The following is a 14,129-nucleotide window of genomic DNA, read 5'->3' as shown; positions in this document are numbered from 1 at the left end:
CAGATATTAATCAGTGTACAAGTACAGATATCAGAAAAGGGTTAGCTTGTGGTCCTTCGGGATCATAAGCACCATGTGACGTCTCGAGATGAGATTTTGGGGCGTTACAATACTTATAACTAAAGTACAAACTATATTAAATGTAAGATTTGTACTCAAATAACAGTATGCTACACCAAAAAGAATTTGTATCATAAATATAAACTTAAGTATAATATATTATCATGCACATAACACATTATATAACGGCAACTTAAATTTGAATAAAATGCAATACATGAGTGTACCTTTTGTTTTGTTGTTTAAACATGAAATTGTACATGTGTTCAGTAATAAAACAAGTTATACATTACATAAATATGATAGTTTAATGTTTAACTGTTTGTTATACAATACATATGAATGAATATTTAGTGTTATAGCTGCCAAATTAGATAGTATTTATACACCTGTAAGTACATTATAAAGGTAAATAATAAGGCAATGCCATATGATCTATCTATGTTGTAGAACATTGTTGTGAAAATCTCAAATAGTTATTAAGAATTAAACTTCAAATAACAATATAAAATATAGTTCAAAATTATTTCAGAGTCTCAACATAAACTAAGTAAAATGATTATTCAAACAAAATCAAACTAAGCATCAGCAAATAGAAAAACTAATTATCTTCTTCACGTTTCCTTTGGAAAAAAATCGCACATCCTTCGGTTGTGATCTGCACGTCCGTATTTACTGCAATAGTTCAAACTTGAAGAAAATGATTCGCTTGATTTCAAATATCTTCCTTTCTTTGGCCTACCCAGAGATCTTCTATATTTGGGCTACACGACTTCTTCATCTTCTATAAATTGAGGAACATTCCAATCCTTTATGTCTGACATTGGAACTATCAAGAGTTTATACATCTTGACAATGGTGTTTGGCCTATAAATTCAGAGCAGTAACGACCAGAATCTTTGACATCTATATTTCTACTCTTTAACACAACAATTGTGTATGGACATGGTATTTCATCAATTTGATATCAGCCACAGTTGCACGTGCCATACTCAATATCGATAATGTACCTCCTTCCTGACTCATATACACAATAAAGATAATTAGCAGCTACCTTTACCTGTTAGAAACAAATTATTAAATGCATATGCTAGCATAAAAATTTATAATGAACAAAAAAAATAGTTTCATAAATATTCTAATACATACCGTCATCCGCAAAGCCTTAAGCTCTATTAAGAGTCAGAATTTCTTCAAATCTTCTCCCGAGTGTTTTGTTGGTATAAGATGCAATTTCACTGTTCTTACAATTCCATGCGGCAAATAAAATTCTAGTTTCTTCGAGGAAACCTAGAATAGGAAGTTCTCTAGCCTCTACCAAACAACAGTTAATACATTCAGCTATATTAGAGGTCATCATTCTATCTCTATTAATAGACGAGGGACATCGAAACCATTTTTTATATTCATTTTCTTCCAGGTATTTCTTAACCTTGTGATCAACCTTAGCAACCTTTGACATAATGTAATCAAAATGTTTTTTCTATAAGTTTTAGCCATTTTATAATAATAAAGGTCACTATGCCTATCTTTGCTTTTTCTAAAATATGTGCAAATATTATTTCATAAATGCCAAATACATGCTAGATGGGGCACATTAGGATAAACAATGCTCACACCTTTTATGATAGTCTCGTTTTGATCTGATACAACACACATGTTGTACCGTTCCCTAAATGCTTCCCTAAGCTGTTAAAAAAACCAAGTTCAGGCATTGTCATTCTCCAAATCCACAACACCATAAGCTAATGGCAGAATACAGCCTAAATAAAAATATAATCCAATAAAATATGTGTAGGTCAATAATATAGGTACTGATTTTGCAAGTATAGAAATCATAATACATACAATAGCAATGTATAAGCACATACAATACACAGAAAACTACATATGATCACAAAGTCAAAAATAAAAGTAATGAATAATACATGCACCATCAAGTGTGTTTGTCGATACAAAGGTTCCTTGGTATGGACCGTTTAAATGAGCACCATCAACAATTCCAATAGGTTGGCAAAACTCAAAATCCCTTATCATAGGATGTAAGGCAATAAATAAGAATTTAAACTTATTATCTAATGCCTTATGCATTCAAATGTGCAATTCAGGATGCACTTGGTTCAGCATATAGATATGACGGAGTATTTTCCGATATCCATCAGCTGGTCCACCTCTAAGCATCGCAATTGCCTTCTCTTTTGCGCGCCAAGCCTTCATGTAGTTAATATCAACTCTATAAATAGCCTTCATCTCTTCAATTATGTCCGCGGGTGTGTGTATTCTCTTGTGATTAATCAATTTTGGTATTGTAAATTCACTCACAAAAGTTGTTGTCGCAACCAAGTTATTCAGTACTCTATCACTAAGATTGTACGTATGTTCCGAATCAAATCTTTTTACCACAAATATTTCTGAATGATTCATACAAGATGCCTTAAGGATCCATTTGCGGTCTTCATTACGACAGTGCAGTGTATAGCTGCATCAAATATAAACAAGTAGTCAATGTAATGTAATATACATATAAGATTCATGATTTTAATTAAAAGATTGAATTTACGTCTGCTACGGTTTCATTATGCATTCATTCAAATGTATGAGTATACATTATACGTTACTACTACTTTATTCAGCAAACAGAAAACAACATCAAAACAATAATTCGTATAAAACATCTATTAGATTATAACCATACATTAAACCTTCAACACATTAAAATAAAAATTTGGTTCATACCTTTCTTTGTCAGATCATTTAGCTTTGGTGTTCAAGCCATTTTCTATAGTATATTTTTCCATCACCGAAATCAGAGTTTGCTTATCTTTATAAAGTTGATCAACCTTTATTTCGGTGTTCTTGCAATTAGTAATGAAGTTTTTCACTTCAAATTTTGAAATGTATAATGACTACTGATTTTGCGTTTCAATGATCGTTAATGCAACAAAATTAGATTCACTACCTTCAATACAACGTACAACCCTTGTTTCACTATCAAACTCAATATCCTTATTCGATTTGTCGAAAGTGGAAATACACCGCAGAAAATTAACAAATCCTAGAAAAAATTTCTTCAAGTCAATGTAAATCCTCACTCCATTGTCATTCCTTATGATAATTGGAGAAGAATTACCTTCAAAAATGTATTTTACTTTAATTTTTTAACGAACTTCGTCAATATTCAATTCCATCACGATTGTAGCAATAATTTCAAGAAGGTTATACGTTCCAAAACAATAATTATATCACTTTTGTAGGATTGATAAATAATTTCTGACTCCCAAATACCCGAATGATGCAATAATATGGGGATGTTCATATTGATTTTTTGGAGAATTGAAAAAAGCAGATGACGCCCTTTTTTTCAGAACGTAATTAAATAAAGAAGAAAATTAACTGTGGTGTTTAAGATATTTTTTTGAATTTGAATTTCAGTTACTATATTTAATCATACACCACATAATATAGGTAATTAATGGCATTAATTAAGGAAAGAGAAAGATAGTATCTGATTTATCTTTCCATAAATATAGATTAATCAGTTTTCTCATACAATCCAGCAATAAATGAGGTCGACACTAATGTATAAGTATATTTCATAAATTCGGGAGAGAGAAATGCATCCAGGATTTTAAGTAAATACTTTCACTAGGGAAGGGATTTATGTGGTTTATACATACAGTTAAGGGTCAGACTAGGCCCATAAATTGGCCCAACCTGATTCGGGTCATAAACAATATTTTTTCGATGACTTTACTTTTGAAAAGTTGTGAAAAGCTCTCTCTTCTTGAATTGGCATTTCTTTATTTATACATAGAAGCTTTCATGTTCAGCTTCTTGTGTGCATCTGCATTTTTTATAAGTCTAGAAATTTGTTTAGCCCAAAAATAAATGATTTTTGGTATAGTATTTACTCTTTATTTTCTTCTTTGGTAGATCTTACTTGAGAGACTAAACATGAAAGCTTTAAAAAATCTAAGGCAACTTTGAGAATTCTACTAACTCTCTCTCTCCAATAGTTATTATGTAACTAATATCTTAAAAGTGATAACTTAGTTGTAACAACGATTTCTGTTATATCTGTTCCTGTAGTATTTTGCTTGATGTTATCTTCTAAATAATAATCACTCTTCACCATAGATTAGTTTTACCTAATTATCTAATTTTTTTGTTGCTTAGGAATCTTGGCAAAAGAGTATGTCACTCATTGTTCTAGTTATAAATTTGATGGATATTTCTTTAAAAAGGTTAGTGCTTTCAATTCATCGGTGATCTTTTTTTTCCTATGCATTATCCATGTAAGATTTTGAAAATTTTATTTGATGGCATCACTAGTTGTAAAATTATGTTCTATAGATTAACAGAAGACGAAAAAAGAGAAACTTTATTGATGTTGGAAATACAAAATAAAAGATGAATAGTGTTGATAATGATTGTGAGAGAGGGTATTATATATGTTGTTGAAAATATTCTTTTTCTTATACCTCATCTCCTAGAAGGACCAATAGAGTTTTCATTTATCCTCCAACGTGATTGAAACCTTCAATCTAATGATTGATGGTGGAGGTGCTCAATCATTCAAATTAGTCCATGAACATGGACACGGATAAGGTTAGTATAATTTTCTCTTTAATCGAAATTAGTATATAGAGAACTTGACGACAAATATCTCCAACTATGGGAATGATATGGTTTATGTTTTTCGGTTACAAATTATTACAACTAAGACAGTAATTGATGAATTGGAACTTGATAATTTCACTTTCTGTAGTGAAAGAAAGATTATTGTTATTGTTAATTTATTTGTATTGTCTTATTATGCTCATATATAAGGTAAAAAGGTCTCAAATAACATATGATAAGAGAAAAATAGAAAAATCATCTCACGCATCTTTGTTTATTTCATCTTGTGAGGGCTTTTGAAAAGTCAAAACACCAGTTGACGGAGGCAAATGCTACTTTTGAGACAAGCAGAAAGTTTGTGGAAGATGCTGGTTCAAAGATTATCGGGAAAGGTCTCATCATCGATGAATGGGCCATTTACTATTCTAACTCACAATTAGAATCTTGGAGTTCCTCTTTAGTGGTTTTATATGTTGAAAAATTATGTGATATTCAACTTTTTTTTCCGTTGTTATGAAATTTATATATAGCTTAGTTGGAGGTGACTACATGCTTATTGTCCAAGGAAACACCAATTGAACTATTTATTCGAGCTATCTAGAAGAGATCAGATTAAGTAATCTTAAAAGACAAGAAAATCTAGAAATTTTGAGGTAATGATAAACTCATAAGGCAATAATATGGATTTTTTTTGCTAAGAACTTGAACGCATTAGGAGGGTTCGGCATATTTGTGTCAAGTGGGGATATACTAAGTTTTTTTCCTTGAATATACTTGCAAGGACCTTTGGATTTTTGTGTGTTTGTTTCTTCGAATTTACAAACTAAATCTATGATACATCTCTTTTTGTCAACTTATTTCTTCATTATTGAATTTCACCAGTTACATAGTGATATGGAACATTTGATCCCTACATGGTAGTATTTTATTGATTTTTCTTTTCTAGATTTTTTTCATAATTCAAGAATGTATTTGGACCTCCTTGAATATACTAAACTCCTAATATTTAGGAATCATAACTAAACTCCTAATATTAAAATCATATGTATGATTTAGTTTATTTGGAATTGAAACTTATGTCTAATAGTGTTCGATATCTAGTTCTCTAAATCTCTTTACCATTTCTTCAACTAAGAGAGTTGCCACTTTATCTTTTTTAAGTCTTCAACATCTCTCATCAGAATTGAAAAATCTAGGTACTAATGTTGACTTTTGCTCTAATATACATGCCAATAGACAAGCCATACCATAAGTTATTTATAACGGAAGAATAGTAATCGGTTTCTTGCTTTAAGTTGAAAGGCAAGTTGGAAGGGTGTTCACTTTTGTCTATTTATCAACAGTTATATTTTCATGGTGATGTTGCAGTTCAGAAGCTCAGATACACAATATGTAAATTGACCAAGTAATGATATGCTTTAGCGAGTAAATATGCCCAACTAATGTGAATAGTGCATATGGCATTCTTTTTATTCATATACACAATTTTTCAGGACGTATCATTTTCCTTTACCCTAAGTTTTCACTACTTGCTTAAGCTATGCGACTAAAAGAATTGGATTAAAAATCTCCTTGTCTCTGATATGAAAGCTCAATCAGTAATCTATTTTTATTTAATTATTTTTTATTTTTTCTATCTTTACATACATATCTTTAGTTTAAGACACAAGATTCAAAAAAAAAATTCACTTTCTTAAACTACGTATAAAGTCAAAAACAGATAAAGAAATTGAAATGGGGGAAGGGGTTTGTGAAATTGATTTCTTGCTTAAGCTGGGAGGCAAGTTAGAAGGATGTTCTATTCTGTTTTTATCAATAAGTAATATTTTCATGAAAGAGAATTTCTTGTGACTATGCCAAGTACATATGGTCTAAGATCCTACAATGGCAAGGGATACACAGACAAGCACTATCTTTTCAAGAGAGTTGAGTTGGGTATGCACATATGCAAAGGAGAAAAGGTCAAGAGATACAATCTATAAAATGTGCTTGACAATAACTGTGTATTAGGTATGGTTTGAAAGAAATCGAAGAATTTTTCATAAAAAAAAAATGCTCTCCCTCTAGTAGCCACAAGGAGGATAGTACAAGAGGTGTTCTTCCAAAGATCCTTGATTCGTCAACTAGCCAAAAGACCAATTTTGATAATGAAAACATTTTAATTTCCCAAAAAAAGTTATATTCGATAAATCACCAATCTCATGTCACATTTTGTTGTTATCTAACTATCTATAAATAGTAAAAATTATTCAGTCCATCAGTTAGCAGTCAATCAATTAACTAACCTATAATCTCAAATTAGAAGGAGCAAGCTACAATGAACACTTTGTATCGCTAAAGGTCGATTTAGGTCAATTTCATTTCATTAACAAATAATTTAAGACAGATTAAGGTTCTTTAGAACTAAATATCTGTACTTATTTCAAATAAACAATGTTCATGGCCAAGTCCAACTTTATAGATAAGATACTTGTTCACTATCGCCATTTAGTTTATGTCAAAGTCATTATATTTTAAATCCTTCTATAAACCTAAAAGGACTACATATGATTGATAAATTAGTTAACTATACATATGATTGATAAATTAGTTAACTATATATATGATTGATAATTTAGTTGATAGCTTGAGCCTCATTATAACTCAAAATAATATTATACCAAGAACATTTGTCAAATAATACCTCGATTTATCTGCATTGCTTTAATTTAAAGAGAGGAGAAGAATTTTGGCTACTTCATTCGACGGGAATATGCTTGTTGCATTCAATTTTTTTTATCTTAATTTCAATTGAAAGAGAAAATATGATAAATTATTAAAAAGGGAGAATTCATTATCAATTATTGATTATTATAAATTCAAATTAAAACTATGAACTAAAAGAAATAAAGAAAGACATAATAGATGATGATATTGAACACAAGAAGATGACTTGAATTAAAATCAAAATTTGAAAAAAAAAAAGTAAAAGTAGAAGAAGCTGAATATTTCTTGTAAAATTTGATGAAAATATTATCTAAATAGAATTGTAGAATCTGTTTTAAATAAGGTAAAATTCTAATTGATTTAGAAGTGTTAAATTTATGATTTCTTACCTAAATCAAATAAAATAAAGACTTTAATTAATTTATGACTTTTTAAAAAAAATCCTAAAAGCTTTGGTTAAAAAAATGTCCTAAAAGGCAATTTTGGAAGAAAAAAAGGGAAAAATAAAATCCTAAATCTATATAAATTAAAGTAATACGTACTTTATACTAATATTCGCCAACTTACTTTTTCAATTTTCCCTCCCTCCATATATATTAGAACTCCTACATTATTAATTTTTCTTATATTCTTTCCATATATTTTATTGCTAGTTGTAATCATATATTTTAGGACTCTTTAATTTTTAGAACTTACCATATATTTTATTGCTAGTTATTACCATATATGTTTGGAATCTTTAACTTTTATAACTTACCATTTAGAATTTTACAGCTTAAAGCGTTCAATATAATTAAATAATAATTTAGAAAAAAAGGTGAAAAGACTATTTTATCTATTGCGAAGTGTTTTAATGAATGGCTAAAAATTTAAATCCTTTTCTAAGGGTATTCACACTTTTAATATATTATAAATATAAATATAGATACAAATTATAGATAGATTATAGATATAGATTATATAGTATAGATAAATATAAATTATAGATGAGTCATTGTAAAAAAGAAAAATCTCAATTAGCAATTGTATATAAAAGATACACGATTTATTTTTCTAAAGATAAAAAAAGCATATTAAAATTTTAGAAAACTTGCCTCAAATTACAAACAAATTTGTCTCTTTAATCATAAGATATGTCAAGATTTCACCAAAAAACTTCTCAGTTAACAATTATTTGTTAAGAATACATAATAATTTTTTTTATTGTAAACTTATAAATAAGGCTGGAGTCTCAGGTGGTGTGTAAAAGGGATAGTTTCAAGTATCTTGGGTCCATAATTCAAGGGAATGGTGAGATTGACGAGGATGTCTCTCACCGTATCGGGGTGGGATGGATGAAGTGGAAGCTCACCTCGGAGATGTTGTCTGATAAGAAGGTGCCGCCCAAGTTTAAAGGCAAATTTTACAAGGTAGCAGTCCGCCCGACCATGTTGTATGGAGCAGAGTGTTGGCCAGTCAAGAACTCTTACATTCAGAAATTGAAGGTGGCAGAAATACGGATGTTGCGTTGGATATGTGGTCTTACTAGGGGTGATAGAGTTCGGAATGAGACTATCCGAGAAAAGGTTGGAGTGGCTTTGGTGGAGAATAAGATGCAGGAAATTCATTTGAAATGATTCGGACACGTGATGAGGAGGGGCACGGAGGCACTGGTTCGTAGGTATGAGAGGCTTGCTTTGGATGGTTTCAGACGGGGCAGGGGTAGGCTGAAGAAGTACTGGAGAGAGGTGATTAGACGGGACATGGAGCAATTATGGCTTACTGAGGACATGACCCTAGATAGGAAGATCTGGAGGACGCATATTATGATGAAAGACTAGTGCTACTTTGGGTAGGTAAGGTAGGGCATTACTTGGTGGGTGTAGTATTCTTATTATGATTTCTTGTTGCTTGTAGTATTACGATTGTTTACTAGTCTTTGTTTACTCTTTCCCTGTATGTGGCATCTCTATGTTTTGTCTTGTTCCAGGTTTTTTGGTATGACTTGATTACTATTCCTTGTCTTGAGCCGGGGGTCTATCGAAAACATCCTTGCTACTTCCCCGAGAGTAGTGGTATGGACTGCGTACATCTTACCCTCCTCGGAGCTCACTATGTGGATACACTGGATTTGCTGTTGTTATAAACTTCAAGAACATTCTAAAGTTTAGAAAACTTACCTCAAATCACAAGTAAATTTATCTCTTTCATAAATCGATACTATCAAGATTGTAAACATCAAGAACATAGTTAAATTTTATTAAACTTACCTCAAATCATAAGTAAAGTTGTCTCTTCAATCAGAAGTGTAACGACCTAAAAATTTGATGAAATATGTAAAATTTATGATTTTATGTGATTTGACTATTTTAGCCCTCCCCGCAGTTGCATTATGATATTTTTGGGGTGTGGGAGTGATTGACATGATATTTGATGCATTTTGGTATCATTATGAAACATTGTTGGTTTTGATGGCTTAAAGAGCCTTAATTGAGACTTATGTGGATATCTTTTGATCCGTGCGATGGATGGTCGAACGGACTGTGCCAGCAGCTCCAGAATATCGATTTTAGGATGGGTAGACCTTTGGTTAGGGTCCCGGTGAGCCATTTCAACCTATTGCTTGGAAAGTTGAAAAATTGAAAATATGGGTGTGGGACCCACATTTGATCGAAACGACCTCGGATGGAAAACCAGACTTCTCTAGCAGATCCGAAATATTGATTTTAGGGCATATTTGGTATGATTTTACGAATTTTAAATCTCATTTCGACCCTCGGTTTGAAAAATTATAATTTCGAGTTTTAGGGGTCAATTTTGTGAAAATAATATTTTTTTGAAAATCTGATATCACTATCTCATCCGAAACGTCAAATTTAGTATAGTTACATAGTTCGTTTGCATAAATCGGATTCCGAATGAATCTCGAGCACCTCGTCGATGTCCATTTCGACTTATGGGGGAAAATCTGCACTAAATGTTGCAGATTTTTCTGCAATAAATACAGTTTTATCACCCATTTTGGCTCATTTTGCTCATTTTTCATCTTGCCTGTTGAGAGTTAAATCTAATATAGAGTGGGAGCTTAAAAGTAGAGTTTGTGGGAGCTTGGGAAGCTAGATTAACACCTTTTTCTTGGTTTCATTACGGAATAAAGGTAAGAATTCACCCCTTTTCTTAATAATTTCTTGATAAATTCCTCAAAACTCCAAAAATCTTAGAGCATGATTTTTAACCCAAATTTTACCCCTTTCACTTGAATAATATTTTTATCTTATAATTACTAGTTTTTCATCAATTTAACCTTCAAAACAACTCCAATTCTTGATTTTAACCCGGATTTCAAAGATTTTACCCGATAAAGCTCAAAAATAGTTTTTCTTCGATTTGAACTCCATTTTTAATCGATTTAACTTGGGTTTTCAGCTGTAGGTTCCTAAAGATATGTGGAACATGTTTTTAAAGTAAATTTCCAATTTTTCCCTTCATTCTTGGAAACTCATTTTGGGGGTCCGTTTTGACCTGAAACTAAAAGTAGTCAATATGGGCGTCGTTGGTTTTGTCTTAATGCGTAGATTTCATATTTTTTATTTTTAGTAGATTTCGGGATTGTTCGTGAAAAGTAAGGTCGCGGGTTCAAGTGTAGCGGATCAGTTTTGACTTTCGAGGTAGGTTATGATTTAACTCTTCAGACTGGGATGGGTAGTAAATGATGGTACAAAATGCATGTTAAGAGTGGGAACTAATCACGAAAAATAACTATCTATGTGTTGTGCCCGTGTGGGGGCCTATATGTGATGTAATTGTCGAAATTGAGATATTATGTGATATGTTTGACCGTGTGGGGTTCTATGTGATATTGATAGCCTTGAATACATGTAAATAATTGTATTGTGTTGTTTAATGTGGTACCATTGGTGTATTGTGATTATATTCATACTTTATTGACATATGAGATATGTGGAAATTCGTGGATGAAACAAAAATAATAAGTAAATGTTGGCTCATGTGGTTGTCGGAATGTATCATTGTGGTTGATTGTGGAAATATATCATGTGAATGGTTGTGGAAATACTCATTGTGATTGGTTGTGGGCATTACATCTTCATTTCATACTCATTCATGAAACATTGGTACCACTGTGGCAACATCTGAGAAATACTGGCAACACCTTTTTTAAAAAAACATTGTAACACCTTATCAAACCCCTTTCGAGAGATATGCCGAAAAGGAGATATTAGATATGTGGATTGTATATGGGTTGACGAACCCCCTATGGATCCTACATCGGGAAGCTTTAGCTCTGTACGTGTATAGGAGATTGTACGATGATCCCGAAGGTTGTGCGATGACCTCGTGCATCATCATTATCATCATATACATTGCACTTACTTTATTGTGTTTATATTGTGTTTTATTTCCTTATTGACTTGTCATCTATGTATTTTTCTTATCTTCCTTTACTTGTATTTGATGATCTTGTATCTACATTTTCTCGGTTGTTCTATTTATATGTGAAATAATGTATACTTGTGTTCTATACCTTGGTGTGTTGTTGTAATATTTGTGAGATATGTTAGAACTGTTAGTTCAAGTGGTGTGGACTATCGTTGTGGGACATTTTTTGATTGCAGGTAATGTGCCCTTAGTGTATATTTTTTATGCTTTATTTACTAATTTGCTTGGTCGCCCTATGATACGTACTGAGTACAAGTGGACTGTACTCATGCCTACTGCGCCCTTTAGGTGCAGACCCTAGCTCGAGTGCGCCTCGAATTTCTTGACTCGGGCGATTGTTGGAGCTTCCAAGGTAGCAATTGGATATTCATGCGTTTGAAGTTCACCTCTATCTTTCTAAAGTAGTTATATCTTTATTAGTATTCAGAGACAGATATTATTCCTTTTGTGGTTATTTTTTCGATGTATTTGACTCTTGGGTTGTATTAGTAGTTCTTACACTATTGACACCTGATTTTGGGCATATAAGTTCTTTTCACATTGTTATGATTACTTATATGGTTCAGCTTCGTTCTAGAAGCCTTACCGTGGGATATTTCTGTCTTTTCTTCTTTTTGTATCAATTTGGGTGATAGACTTACTTGTCAAGGTACGCCATGACAAGTGCCATCATGACCTTTATTTTTGGGTCGTGACAATAAGATATGTCAAGATTTCACAAAAGAACTTCTCAATTAGCAATTATTTATTAAGAATACATAATAATTTATTTATTGTAAACTTCATGAACATTCTAAAGTTCAGAAAACTTACCTCAAATCACAAGCAAATTTATCTTTTTCATTGACTGTTACTATCAAGATTGTAAACATCACGAACTTCATTAAATTTTAAAAAATTTACCTCAAATCACAAGCAAAGTTGTCTCTCATAAGATATGTCAAGATTTCACAAAACAAACTTCTCAATTAGCAATTGCCTATCAAGAATAAATGTAATTTATTTATTGTAAACTTCAAGAACATACTTAAATTTAGAAAATTTATCTCAAATCACAAGTAAATTTATCTCTTTAATCATAGATATTATCAAGATTTCAATTGATAGAAAACTCTATACCTAAACTTATTTTTTCTCTACATAAAAAAAACTTGATATTACCCGCTTTAGTTCCCACAATAAGATCACAAAAAGCGCAAACAATATATGTTTAATATGCAGTAAAATATTATATCATGTAGTCTTGCACGTAGTGATAAAAATATATGCATCATGTAGGCTTCATAACTTCCTTTATAACTCTTTATATAGATAATTGAAGTATTAGAATTCATGTACGAATCAAACAACTTAGCATGATAGAGTTCTATGCAAATTTATACTTTATTAAAATTAGTTTTTTCTACCTTTATTAAGAATAGGTTCTAAGTATTTGTAAAACGTGGCTACATATTATTGATTGATAAATTGAACAGTTCCTTAATTCAATAGATTAGGAGCATAATTCAGGAAGTGGTATTATTAAAATATATTTTTCGTTTACTATATATTTTAGGATTCCTTAATTATTGATTCTCCTCATGTTTTATCATATATTTTTCTTTTACCATATATTCTATGAAACATCCTAGGATTTGGACCCTTGAAAATTTCCAAAGTTTGGACCCTTTTTGACTTGGTACGACTCAAGGAAGTCACTCGTACCCTTGGTTAAGAGTCATAGAATACCTAGGTGGTCCAATTGTACCCTAGGCAGTAAGTACGGCTTAGCTACTTCCCAAGGTACGACTCATATGGGTAAGAGTCGTATGGGAGCTTACGAGTGGTATAGGACAAGTCGTATGGTGCATGTTTGAGTTGTCTAGTGTAATCTGTCTATCATACGGTTGGTGGATACAATTGAGGTTACCACTCGCACCCATAGGTACGATTTATAAAGGGTAAGTCGTATAGAAACCAATAGGTAAGGTCTTGGCAAGGTTGTATACGAGTTCGGGTGTCACTCGTACCCTTGGATATGAATGGTAAGGTGAGTTGTACCCCTGGACCTGAATTATTTTAATTTTTAAGCCAAGGAAAGTTTAGACATTTCCTACTCCTAAACCCTATTGTCCTCACGTTATATAACCCTATATGTCCTTCAATAACAGATATAAAAGGATCATAACACTTCAAATATCCTCTAAAACACTCTCTTGGAAGATTGGAGGCCAGGGTTTCTCATATGTTCTTCAAAGGGGCTCAAGGGTCATATTTCTCTTCAGAATCTTCTTGTATAAGGCATGTACTCCTTCCCTCATTGTATT

This window comes from Capsicum annuum, chromosome 2, assembly GCF_002878395.1.
Source record: "Capsicum annuum cultivar UCD-10X-F1 chromosome 2, UCD10Xv1.1, whole genome shotgun sequence".
Taxonomy (NCBI): Eukaryota; Viridiplantae; Streptophyta; class Magnoliopsida; order Solanales; family Solanaceae; genus Capsicum; species Capsicum annuum.
This window is presented reverse-complemented; position numbering follows the sequence as displayed.